The following is a 13181-nucleotide window of genomic DNA, read 5'->3' as shown; positions in this document are numbered from 1 at the left end:
GGAAAGATCCGGGTAATGAAAGGAGAAGAATTTCACATCGACTTAATGGATCAAGCGCAACCATTTTGTGTGAGTACCCCTAGGGTGGTGCCTTATGCTTATAGAGATAAATTAAAAGAAGAGTTAGAGCTTTTGGAATCTCAAGGCATTATAAAGGCCGTGACGGAACCTACAGAATGGTGTGCAGAACTGTGCACCTATCGTGGTCGCACCAAAAAAGAATTCGGATAATATTAGATTGTGCGTTGATTTCTCCAAGCTAAATAAATTTGTGCGACGTAAACGTTATACATCTTCCTCGCCGGCTGAAGCTGTGGCCGACATTGATGCAGAAACAAGCACGTTTTTTCACAACATTTGATGCTTTAAAGCAGTGGTTCTCAACGGGGGCGGTACCGTAAAACGGGGGGAATAGGAACATGGGGGTGAATAGGAACAAATTTTAGACTTAGAATATTTTGCATATTTCCTTATATCTGTTTATATATTTTTGCAGGCTCGCATGTTATTTTGGTTAGGCATTATATAGAGTGTAGAATAGCATAAGTGTTTGATCTGTACTTCGACAGACTTACTGCAGAGCAGAGATTTTTTCTTGAAACTTTTTGGAGTGTTTTTTGCAACCGTGAAAAACTTCTATTCCCTGACGACGTTGAGCAGAGGTGGAGAACTTTCATATTGCCAAAGACCTCGGCCACAGTAAGTAGTTTACGCTTCATGGTAATTTTCAATTAAAATCCTAACAAAATTTTGTGCTCATGGATTTCATTTTTTTTAGACAAATTTTCGAAATTTTCGGGGAGAATAGGAACACGCCAAAAGAACATGCCACGAACATAGGCTATAAATCGGATCCTCGAGGAAAAACATACAAGAAACATACTCCAGAAGCAATCAATTAAGCTATGGCAGATCACCGTCGTGGAATGTCTTTTCGCTCATGCTCAAAAAAATATGGGATTCCGATTGCAGTCCTTTGCAGAAGAGCCAACAATCCCAAAATGAAGACTCAAGGGGGGCAAACTGCCTTAGATCAAGAGTTGGAGACATATATGGCACAAAGAGTAGCTACGTGTGCTACATGGGGCTTTCCTTTGGACAACTTCGACATCAGATTCATGGTAAAAAGACATCTAGACAGACGTGGTGTTTCTATTCCACGTTTCAAAAACAATTTGCCAAGCAAAGATTGGGCCGATTCATTTGTTAAAAGAAATCGTGAGATTGTGTCTTATCGGATTTGTCAAAACATAAAGCCTTCAAGAGCATCGTTGTCGCCTGCCATTGTCAAGACATATTTTTCTAATCTTGCAGTGTCGATTGCTGGCATTCCACCAGCCAACATCGTGAATTACGATGAGACCAACTTAAGCAATGACCCAGGGAGAAAAAAGGTCATCACTAAGCGAGGCATCAAATATCCAGAAAGAATCATGGATCATAGCAAATCATCAATATCGATAATGTACGCTGGCTGTGCAGACGGCACTTTGCTTCCGCCATACGTTTGCTACAAAGCAGTTCATTTGTATGAATCGTGGACAGTTGGAGGGCCGTCCGGTGCTCGATATAATCGCTCTAGTTCAGGATGGTTCGAAATGCAAACCTTTGAGGACTGGTTTGTGAGCATTGCGCTTCCGTATCTGAAAAATCTGGAAGGGAAAAAAATAATGATCGGAGACAACTTAAGTTTTCACTTGTCTGCTGAAGTCATAAAACAGTGCGAAGAAAACTACATTGCGTTTGCATTCTTGCCACCAAATTCCACCCACATCCTCCAACCTCTTGATGTTTCCTTTTTTCGGCCTCTTAAACGTTCCTGGAGGAAAATACTGGAGAAAGAAAAGCGCAACTGCAAAGGTTCGGCTGGCCTTTCTAAAGATTCATTCCCTTCTCTCCTAAATACGTTGCACAACGATGTGTATAACAATGCTGCGTCAAATCTGAAGTCTGGTTTTGAAAAGTGTGGAATTTATCCTTTAAATGAAGACAGGGCTCTTTCCTCACTTCCACATCGCAGTACCGGTACCGAACCAAATGATGGAGATTCGTTTTCTGCAGTGGATGATACCTTAATTTCAGTATTGGAAGGAATGCGTTACAAAGCTAATGCGCAACACAAAGCTCAAAAACGGAAACGGCTAACTGTGGAACCCGGAAGAAGTGTAGGAACGGCCGATGTTCCTTCATGTTCTGATCAAGGTGTGTCACCGGCACAAACTTGTATTAACACCGAATCAACAGAAGTGGACGATTTTGAGGAGGATGATATTGTTGAGATAAATGCGGCAGGAGATTATGTAATTTTTAATTATGAAGAGGAGGTTTTTCCTGGCCAGATCATAGCTGTGGAAAGCGAAGGCTGCTTAATTAAATCTATGGTAAAAAGCGGCTTCCATTGGAAGTGGCCGAAAGACGAAGACATCCTCGTTTATCCTTTTTCAGATGTCAAAAGGAAAATTGCACCTCCACTGGTCAGGAAAAGGGGCATATTCGCTGTACCAGAACTCGATTCCGTTTGGGGATTTTGAACTCTGATATTGATTGATTGACTGCATGGACTTACTTCTTGAGTAACAATAAAACTTCGTTTAAATGCAATTATGTGTGCATTAGTTGCTCCACAACTCCCACATGCGGTTGTCATATTGTAGATTATAAGCCACAAGTCGAAGCATGTTTCTTTTAGCAACATCAGTTGGGTTTTATAGGAACAAATACTTAAAAAGCAAAAGCGTTCCTTTTCACCCCGAAGTGTGGGGTGAATAGGAACATCACTTATTTGTCTCTGCTTTCTAAACGTAGTTACTTTCCAACTAATCTGGTTGTTACACGTATACCTAGTGTTGATGTACACATTTTGGAACTATTGTGGTATTGGTTAAGTCGGTAATTTCAAAACAGCATTACAAAATACCTCCAAATTGTTCCTATCCACCCCATCTTACGGTACCGCCCCCCGGGGGCGTTTTCATTTTGCAGGGGGGGGGGCGGTATAATTACCTCGGCTTAAGGGGAGGGGGCATTTTGATTATTAGGGGGCATTCTGGTTTAACTCATCTACCGCCCAGCGTAACAATTTCGTCAAAGAGCTCGTATCTTTGTTGTAACATTTCCTACGGTAGGCTACCTCATACCTGGTGGAAAAGGGATTCAGCTGTGTTGTTATGCTACATACCAACCCACTTGATATATCCATAAGAGGTGATCTTCGAATGTTTCTCACTGGCTTTACACCGGATGTGAAGAAACTGGCACTTTCTCACCAAGCCCAAGGTTCACACTGACTACCAGCAGGCCTATACTGTTTTCTTGCTGGCAAATATATATTTGCTTTTCATCAAATATAGTTACTAGTCTCTAAAACCCATACAGCCTGTTTCACCCTAAAAGGGCGATCATCAGAAGATCCTTATTCAAATGGAATTATATTTCTGTGTAGAATAAGGACCTTCTGATGATCTCCCTTTTAGGGTAAAACAGGCTGTAGCCCAAGGGTTTTAGAGACTGGTAGCCTAGCTAGCCTATATTTGATGTAATTATATCGCTCTGCTTGGGTTTTTGCTTGGCATTGAGCACTTTTTGTAGTATTAATAGCATTCATTGTTTTATATTTGCTTTTCGTAATCAATCGTTTTTGATGGGGGGCGGTAAAATTTTGCCAGTTCATGAAGGGGGCGTTCGGCCAAAAAAGGTTGAGAAACACTGCTTTAAAGGGTTACTACCAGTGTCCTTTAGAAAACAATAGCCAACTGCTAACGACCTTCATCACTCCATTTGGTCGGTACAAATTTCTACGTGCCCCATTTGGTATTTGCTCAATCTTTGAACATTACAATCGAAGAATGGATGAAGCTTTCTCTGGATTAGACAACGGTCGAAAGGTAGTAGATGACGTTATTATATTTGACTCTAACATGAATAGAGTAAGAAAATTTCTTCAAAGATGAGCAGAACGAGGGATCTCTCTTCATAAGGATAAGTTCAAATTTTGTCAACAACGCATTAAGTTTGCTGGATTCGAACTATCCCAGGAAGGCTATAAAATTGATAGCTCCTTGTGTAATGCACTTAGTGACTTCTCAATAGGCCTACCTTCTAACGTCACTGACTTACGTTCGTTTTTTGGTCTCGCTAACCAGTTGTCTAGCAACAGCAAAACTGTAAGCAAGTACTTATTGCCTTTAAGACCTCTGCTTAGCAGTAAAAACGAATTTATCTGGACTCCGGAATTTCCTGAAAGTTTTAAACAAGCGAGAAAAGCGTTGTCTGAAATCCCTCTTCTTGCTTTTTACGACGTTAACAAACCAACGCGATTACAGACTGACAGCTTGAACAGTGGTCTAGGCTTTTTACTTCAACAATGCAGTGACAGCACCTGGCGTACGGTTCAAGCCGGATCGCGCTTTCTGACGGATACAGAAACTAGGTAGGCTATGCCACAGTCGAAAAAGAAATGCTGGGTGTCACCTGGGCGATAAAAAAAATGCCACAAATTTCTTGCAGGCCTGCCTCATTTTGACGTCATAACTGATCATAATCCTTTAATTTCGATTTTAAACCACAAGCGTTTAGACGAAATCGAGAATCCACGGTTACAGCGCATGAGGATGAAGGTCATGGAATACAACTTCACTGCTCACTGGCAAAAAGGTGCATCGAATCAAGCCGCTGACGCCCTGTCTCGAAGCCCCGTGTCGGACCCTACACCAGATGATGAAATAGCAGAAAACGGTATCCAATCTATGCACAGGTTTGCAGAACTCTACGCTTGCATAGATTTAAATTTAAGGCTTGTCAATCTCAAGGAAGCCGCATCAAGCGACCAATGTTATCGCCAACTAAAGGAGATCATCGTCGATGGATTTCCCAATTAAATAAATCTCAATTGTCTAATACGTTAAAACCCCTTTTGGAAGATACGACATGAATTATCAGTTGACAATGATTTTATTGTGTATGGTGGTCGATTATTCATTCCGAAAAAACTTAGAAGTGAGAATGTGAGATACTTGCTAATTTACACGAATCTCACCAAGGCGTTACCCGTACCAGGGAACGCGCTCGTTTGGCCGTTTATTGGCCCGGCATAGACCATGACATTGAAACCGTAATTTTATTGTGTCAAAACTGTCAAGATGACCTCCCCTCGTTGTGCAAAGAGCCAAAAGTGTTGAGAAATCAACCCATTCGCCCTTTTCAGGAACTAGCGATTGACTTAGCTGAATTTAATGGACAACATTATCTAATTATGGTAGATTGTTTCACAGATTGGCCGTCAATATATTTCATGAGGCATATATTGTAGTCATCAAAGCTTTACGTGATTATTTTACTCGCACTGCAATACCAGATGTTATTTGGTCTGACAACGGACCCCAATTCAAGTCTGAGAAATTCACCAAATTTCTTCATGAATGGGGAGTGCGGCATCGCACTTCTACTCCAACCTATCCGCAATCTAATGGAAAAGTTGAAGCAACCGTAAAAAGTATGAAAAAGTTAATTCGTCGTTCATGGACGCATCGCTACCTCGACGAAGATCAACTAGCAAAAGCTTTGATGCAGTGTCGAAATACGCCATGCAGGAAGGACGGATTGTCACCTGCTCAGAAACTGTACGGACGACCGACTCAAGACACCCTTCCGGTACACCATCGGGCCTTCTCTCATAAATGGAAGAGCGAGATGCAACAAGCTGAAACGCGAAAGGAGATGTCCGTTGAAGACACCAAAGCCTACTACGACAATCGTGCTCATCGTCTTCCTGAATTCCCGATCGGAACTCACGTCGCAGTAGGCTACAAAATGCGAACACCGGACTGTGGGACATTTACGGGAAGATAGTCGCTGTGGACGACTACCGAAAATACACTGTTAAAACTGCTAGCGGCCGATTGTTAATTAGAAACCGCAGATTCATTCGACGGAGAATATCTGCTTCTATCCCCTGGCCCATCGAGTCGCCGGACAATGTCAGACCTTCCGCTAGTGTCAACGTGGACTTGCCTGCTCGACCGCGCAGACACGTTAAGAGACCGAATCGACTTATTGAAGATCCGAGTTGGCCTTAATCTGCCTGGTGGAATGTATTAATTTTGGTGTTGTATTTTGTAGTGTCATTGAACTTAAGGGGGAGGTGTTGTAGTATTTGCAATAATATGCTGGAAGCACTGCTTGTTGCAATCAGCGCGAGGAATGTCCGATTCTCCAGAAGCTACATTCTTGCACTGACTGCAACGTGTTTATGTTAAGTTTAATCAGTTCGACTTATGCACTGGTAGAGAGCACACGTGTAGTTCTTTTCCCTCAGTTTTCACAAATAAAAGGTATCAAACAATATCAAACATGTTGTACGTTGACGCCGCCAATTTGACGCCGCCAATTTGACGGCGTCTTTTGACGGCGTCAACTTTTTGTTGACGCTGAGGCTAACGCCGTCAGTTTATTTTTTTAGTTGACGGAAGTGATAGCGCCGTCAACTCTTTTGCCGATTTTAGGTGTCAAGTGCCATGCGTCATTTTTGGTTTTCATAGAAAATCTCGTTTCATAATGAGAGTTTCACAATGTATTCTGGCCAGCGCGAATCATCCGAATTACCCGCTTTCACGTTGGTTGGAATGGCTCCCTGGAATACAAGCGGAAGAAGTTCGCCAAATGGTGATCACTCATATCGTGAGCAGTATCGAGAACGAGAGATCAAAGAGAGAAAGCGAAAAATCAATGAATGCCATCATGGAGGTTGAAGAAACTATATTTCAAGGGCTCTATGCCCTTGAAAAGAGCGATGTTGGTGCAGTGGACCTCAGTAAAATAAAATTTATATATGCGCAGTCTTTAAGCTACAGCACGCTTGGAACAGTGATAGGCTACCTTTCCGAGCAAACGTTTTCAAGACTTGTTTATGAATATATACACACCAATACAACACACCAAATACAACACACCAATAGCCTACCATTCAGCGCTGCTGTGAAGCGCATGTTTTTGCTCGGAAAGGACATTATGCGTCCCAAACGCAGCAGATTGTCAGACAAACGTTTTGAAATGCTTGTGTTTCTACAAAGAAATAACTAATAAGCTAAAGCAGCTAATTACAATACAGTCTCAAAACATAATTCCTGCTCTTTATTTATAGCTATTGTGAGCATACACTAAGTTGAAACACTTCCGTTTAGTGAGACCCTGGCTAAAATAGCGCTGACGCCGCCAATTTCTTTACTAGCTAACGCAGTACTTTACACCGTAAAGTTTTTAGGCAATTCGCGCTGACGCTGACGCCGTCAATTTATTGCATTGACGCGTAGCTACAACACTGTGCATTTGCCGTATGCTGCATTGCTTGGAGCATTATAATCACACTAAGTTTCTTTTAAATCAACCGTTTAGCGTTAAACAAAAATCAGTAGCCTATAGTTTTTCTCAGTCATTGGATGGTGCGTTATTTTCCGTCAGTTCACCACAAATTCTTTTCTTGAAAGTTCAGTTATGGTTGTAGTTTAATTTTATGTTCTGAATCGCGATTTCGATGCAGTTCAATTCATTCTGTTTGTAATCAAGTTATAGGCATTATTTGGCTGCAACTTTTCCGATCTGGAAGTTTGTTTTTTCTTTGCAATAAACTCAAACTTGCAGAAAACCAAGGTAGGCTATCATTCTCAAATCCTCCCCACTAGCCTATACTATGCTTGTACCACTCGGGATGTTGTTATAACTTAGCAGTTACAGCTAGGTTGGGCAGGGGCGTTGACAGGGGTGTCTAGGTGGTACTTTTGGACCTGGGCCTGGAATATTTAAGGGGCCCGGATTTAAAAAATTCCCCGCGACTTCAAACATCCTCAAGATTTTAATATAAGTTAATCATGGATCTAAAGGAATTGCCATCAGAGGTTAAAACAGCCATTTCAGCCGTCACATGGTAAAGTAATCGCGCCCCCTTCTGGGTACCGGTCCCACTCAGTGGCTCCGAGAGGTGGGAGAAGTCGGGCCAGTTTCCCCCCTAGCAAAACATTGTAAAGGAAAAACGAGTAGTTTTTTGTTTTTGCACTTTTGAGGGGGGCCCGTTTTTAGTACTAAAGTAAAAATGTACCAACTAAATAATCAACAAATTCTTAAATGAAGTGCGTAGTTCCAAGTATTTCTCAATCATTGCAAATGTCACTCTCGATGCTTCTCATCAAGAACAAGTCATTTTCGTGTTAAGGTAGGCGATGTTGAACAGCTTCAAGGCGTAAAATCTGAAGCTGAAATGATTTCTGTATCACTGAACGGTTTCGATTGTATTGATAGTTTCAACTTGAAAACTGGCGCTGTGTTAGCTAAGCGGGAACTATTTTTGCTTGACAACTGAACCTTAACTTCAAAATCTGCGTTGGTCAGGCATAGGATGTTGTATCCAGCATAAGTTATCTGGGAAAGTTAAAGGTGTCAGTCCAAGCACGATTAAAGAAAGTAAATCCTGTATATTTTTTGTTTATGGATCATCATCATCATCAGTCATTATCTCCGCCTGCATCAGATTGCGCATCAACATGAGTTATTTGCTTCCAAGAGTGACGATTTTGAGCCAGCTCGCCCAGTGTCGCCAAGTTGAGTCCGGTCCATGATTGGATGTTGTCTTGCCATCGTTTTGGTTGTCTGCCACATTTTCTTTTTCCTTCTACTTTTCCTTCTGTGCAAACTTTGCTGATTCCGAATTGTGATCTTTTAATGTGGCCCAACAGTTTTAAAACTTTTGATTTTATTAACTTATTGATGAAATTGGATGTAATTTTGTCATAGTTAAAAGATCTTCTGTCTTCGTGTGGTCAAGTAGCCTTTTGTTGGTCATGCTTCTCATGATGTGATTTGGAAGGTAGTGAGTTTTTTCTTTATTTGAGTTTTTTGTTTATGGATGTTGTTGTTTAAATCTAGTTGGAATTCATAATGTTGCCTACAGACAGGGTTGTTCAAATGTCTTATCCTTTTTGGAGTAATTGATTATCTGTAAGCTTGTTGTGGCATCTTTAAAGTTATAGACCAGTCACAAAAAAATTTCTGAAAATTCTAAAGAAAGCTGTCCTATCATCTTGCAAAGAAAATTGACTTCGAGAATGTCATCAAGGCGGGGTGCAGTCAAACCCAATGCTTTACATTACCCTTTTGCAATTGGAGCTCTAAAGACGTTTCTTAAATGCATCAAGTTAAAACCAACAAGAGCTTGATCGGAAGCTGAGTCAATGCTAAAGTAGCTTACAACTAGCACTTTTAAATTTGTGACTGCTTTGCATTATGCGGATTACGGTCTTAAACAAGATTCACTAATGAATTTAATGAAATTAAAGGAAGATGTAATCTAAGTAAGAGAAAGCTGAGAAGAGTAGGCTACTACTCGCAAGCTAAAGTTGCAGTGGCAATTATAAATTTACAAGAAAATGACTTTATTTTCCTGAGGACAGAACGCTTTTATAACTCCACTTAACTAGCTGAATCATTCGAAGAAAATGTATTCTACCGTACATTGCAAAGGATTCGATCGTTGTTGGAATTGACAAATGCATCAACAAACTTAAACATATCGTCGATGAGTTTGAAGTTCCATGAAACTTTCATCGTATGTCTGTTGTGCAGTTGTGGGCATGTGGGACAAATTTAAACCATTTGTAGGCTACAACAATGACATTTTTCAAGACATTTTGGATGAGTTGGTACTTTTGACAGAAAGCCACACAGCAAACTTCAGCTGCAAACCAGAACGAACCACCCCATAATCTCTACACAAGGAATCATTGACTGCAACTTTCGAAAGGTTTTTCCAAATAATTTTGTTATGATTTTTTTTGTGTTCCAGTAGCTACCTCCAACGGTTGTGCTTTGAGAACGTGGTTTCAGCAATTACTGAAATTTGTAAAGAATTGTTTGCGCTCCAGTAGGTCTATGACTCAAAACCGATTGAAAAGTCTAACTAGACATGTTGTGCATCAATTCAGACGTCGCAATATTTTATCATTTGATGCTGTGATCCGTAACTTTGCATTGCAAAAAGTCCAAAAAGGGTTGAATTAAATCAGGGATGTCCAAAGTCCGGCCAGCGGACCAACTCCGGCCCACGAAACGTTTTTGTATGGCCCGCGCCTGTTGTACAATGTGTTATTTTTGGCCTGCAGACACACAAAAATCATATAAATTCAACTTGTAGTTTTCAGAAAAATTATTGTGGCTGTTGGCCCGCGAACACTTATTATCAAGACTGGCTCGCGTGGGAAAAAGTTTGGACACTCCTGAATTAAATGCTTGGTTGAACTATTTTCGTTGCCTGTAGGTCTATTGTGTGTTTACAAAGCTTTCTAGACAAAATAGTTTGCCTCAATGGCATTTTTGCTGCAAGTGTAATCCAGTGATTATATGTTGATGATTTTTACATTGAACGAAGTTCTTTTCATGCTGAGGAAAGTAGGCTAATTTCAGCTTAACACGAACATGCAATGCAATATTTGCTAAAAAATATTATGGGGCCCATTTTTCGTGTTGTTTCCCGACCAGTGCTGATTTCTCTCGGAGGCCCTGGTCCCACTTCAGCTTTCTGGTGGTAAAATAGCCACTTCAGCCACCAAACAATAAAATAAGAATTTATTCTTGTAAGTTATAGTGATTTCCCTAACCACGAATATTAGGCTACTCGAAACACGAATTTCAAAATAAACAGGCTAATATTTTTTCAAACTCAAAAACTGAAATGGCACAGGTAAAAAGATTGCTGCACTAAAATTTTCTATTTCTGCACTAAAATTATACCAAAAACGCGTTTCAGATTGCAGCAATCAGCAAATGTTCGACCTAGGCCCAAACACCTTTCTCAAATCAAATTGAAAACTTGCTGCTGACTGTCTGCACTAACTTTTCTGTAAATTCTCTTCTGGTGAGCCTAGAATGACCAGTGAAACACCAATGGAAGTGCCATGTGACAAGTAAAAGTTTAAAAAAGCAACCGTTAGACAGAGACGGTAAGTTTTGCGGTTCAAGAAATTTTAAGATTGCGCAAGATTTGTTAAATCACAGTCTCTATATTATATAGAGTCTCTATATTATAATATACAGACTGTGGTTAAATGACCATGCTTAAACGACATCAATAAAAGTTTGTACACAACCTTTATATTCATAACAATGTCGATGAAGGGGGCCCGAAAACAAATCGGTACCGGGCCCGAGAAATCCTGTCAACGGACCTGAGGTTGGGCGGATGTTCCAGACAACTTGACGTTCGCTACACAAGTATGGTTTATTAAGATTTTAAATGTTAATAAGCTGTCTAATTAAATTCTGTCAGCATGATAGATATTCTAACGAATTTGACTGTCTGACTCCATTAAACTCCGTTTTCAAAATTTGCGCACGATAATTTTTGTTTAGACTTTGAATTTAATGAGACTCCAGGTCCTAAATAGGCTACTCGAAACTCCGGCTTCTGTAGCCTACACTTCTGCTATATAAATGCGCTATGCAGACGCAGTATGCATGCTGTCATCGTCAGTTGTCACCAAATATTGATGCTTACTATGGCACAACAGAAATATCAACATTCATCGATCTACAGCAGTGGTTCCCAACCTGGGGTTCCCGGACCCCTTGGGGGTCCGTGAGAAAGCATTTGGGGGTCCGTGATAACCTTGTTGAATTTGGAAAAAAAACTTTGTTCTATATGCACGGATGGAGCACCAGCTATGCTTGGGAACAAATCCGTATTTTCTGCTTTAGTAAAAAACGAAGCTCCTCGTGTGGTTGTTACCCATTGCTTCTTGCACAGGTACGCCTTAGCAGCAAAAACTTTACCAGCAAGTCTCAAAGAAATTCTGACGAATTGCGTGAAAGTCGTTAATTTCATCAAAAGCAGAGCTGTAAACCACCGTACTTTTAAAGCGCTCTGTCAAGAAGTAGGGTCAGATTATGAAGTGCTTTTGTATCATTCTGAGGTACGTTCGTTATCTAGAGAAGTTTTAAAACGACTGCAGCAGTTAAAAAATGAGGTATCAACTCTTTTGAAAGCCAAAAGAAGTCTCCTCTCAAAATTGTTGAGAGTAAAAGTTTTCTATACGGCATGGCCTACTTAGCCGATATTTTCGGTCATATTAACAATGGTAATCGTGGCATTCAAGGATCAGGTGTGACAATAATTGATGCAGCTGAAAAACTGAAAGCGTTTTTAGTCAAGTTGCCGGTTTGGAAACGTAGATTGGAAGCAGGTAATTAGCCTACGCCAAAGTTCCAATGTTAGAAGATCTTATCTTGATGGATGAAACTCAAAGAGAATGTACTCTTTTGATCTTTATGAGAGAAAAATTTTGCGCACTCTTGGAAACCTGCAAATCTCATTTCAACGTTATTTTAATTTAAGAACACCTGCCGAACGGAGTTGAAACATGGATTTGAAATCCTTTTCTTTTTGACTTGAACAATATTAGCGATGACGATCTCAGTAAAGATGACCTAATTGATTTGAGATCAAAAGAGTTATTACGCATTGAATTTCATTCAAAAACTGTGGAAGAATTTTAGTGCTCACAACTGCAAACGTACCTATTCTTGACAAAGCAGGCGATTATTGTTTTGTTACCATTCATAACCACTTACCTTTGCGAGGCAGGATTCTCAGATCTTGTTACAATAAAAACTAAACATCGAAATCGCCTGAACGTTGAAGATGACATGCGTGTTGCATTGTCAAAGACTCAACCACAGTTCAGTCGTTTAGTTCAGGAAAGGCAACACCAGCCCTCATTAAATTTGCTTACGTTGAAAAAGTTTCGGCATGGCACTTTGGGTCATCTTGATATTCAAATACTGCTAACATTTCTTGAACAATTCATTCATTTCTTATTTGAGCAACTGTTTAATAATCTGATATTTACCGCAGGAGTCATAGCGGCAATGCAATATGACACAGTACAGTAGTTGAGTAGCATAATGATTACAATACTTAATAGTAGGCCTATGTTAATTGAGTTTCAGGCAAAATTTAAGTAAGCTAGGGGTCCGCAGAATTAATAATTTGTCTAAAGGGGCCCGTGACAACAAAAAGGTTGGGAACCACTGATCTACAGTATGTACATTTAGCGCATGTGTACGATTTTATGTAGCCTGCATACCGTTAATTCACACTAATTAATTTTTACTACTGGGCTGTTTGTACAAAATGAAGACCT

The sequence above is a fragment of the Aplidium turbinatum genome, chromosome 6 (genome assembly GCF_918807975.1).
Source record: "Aplidium turbinatum chromosome 6, kaAplTurb1.1, whole genome shotgun sequence".
In the NCBI taxonomy this organism is placed as follows: Eukaryota; Metazoa; Chordata; class Ascidiacea; order Aplousobranchia; family Polyclinidae; genus Aplidium; species Aplidium turbinatum.
Note: the sequence above shows the minus strand (reverse complement) of the source record.